Source organism: Schistosoma mansoni (assembly GCF_000237925.1).
Source record: "Schistosoma mansoni, WGS project CABG00000000 data, supercontig 0125, strain Puerto Rico, whole genome shotgun sequence".
Classification (NCBI taxonomy): Eukaryota; Metazoa; Platyhelminthes; class Trematoda; order Strigeidida; family Schistosomatidae; genus Schistosoma; species Schistosoma mansoni.
In genome coordinates, this window is record NW_017386034.1 from 23712 (window position 1) to 24643 (window position 932).

Here is a 932-nt window from a genome sequence, read left to right on the forward strand (position 1 = left end):
AATTATTTAACAAGTCGATTAGTTAATTCATTTATTAAAATTTCAAAGTATATCATACGTAAAATTAATCTTTTTTCATTTTAACATTTTGGCATTTTAAGATAAACGTCTCTTTCAGTTTCAGTATATTAATATGTAAAACGGCATAGACGACTAGCGTCATTATTATCAACAACATTTAGTAATTAGTTTTGACCAAATGTTATACACCAGTGATTTGTTATATATTAAAAATTAATTTGTAATAATTACCATGTAATGTAGACATTTGGTTGTTGTCTTTTGTACATGTATATATGTATATGAGGTAGAATAACTTAGTTAAATGAGTTAGTATATTCATTATTAGAAATTTAAAAGGAAATTTATACATAACTTCAGTTCTATAAGCAAAGATGGATAGTGGCTAGCAGTGGAATCAAGGACGCGCGTTTCATACTATTTGGGACTACTCAGTTGGATGTACCTGCATCTCAGAATTGATGTTCACTCTGGGACTCGAACCCAGTACTGTTCGCTTCAAACGCCATCGCGTTATCCACTCAGCTACTGAGTCCTGATAGTCACTTGCTTGTGCAATGGGTTGAAGTTTAAAGTCACTTAGTATTGTTTGTTTGTATCTTCCCATTTATGTTTAGGACTGCAACTGGTCAGTCTCTTATACACAGTATGCACATATGGCCAATAAGAGACTGACCAGTTACAGTCCTAAACATCAATGGGAAGATACAAATAATACTAAGTGAATTATAACTTCAGCTCATTTATAGTAATTCAGAAGAAATAACTTTTAAAGAAAATTCTTAAATGTTTCTTTAAAATAAGTAATATCTAATATAAATACTATAAAAGTAATTTATCCTTGTCATTAGCTTAAAATGTATTTCATTCGTTCATATCGTTATTCATCGGGATTAGTTTTAAAAGTTGTT

The 932-nt window shown here is 29.8% G+C and overlaps 1 non-coding gene across 1 annotated transcript; it reads right to left on the minus strand.

Annotated features, from left to right (window-relative positions):
- Positions 1-486: 486 nt before the first annotated feature.
- Positions 487-553, minus strand: Smp_tRNA_01590_Gln_TTG.1.1. The gene has a single exon. It is a non-coding gene (tRNA).
- Between the last annotated feature and the right edge of the window lie 379 nt (positions 554-932).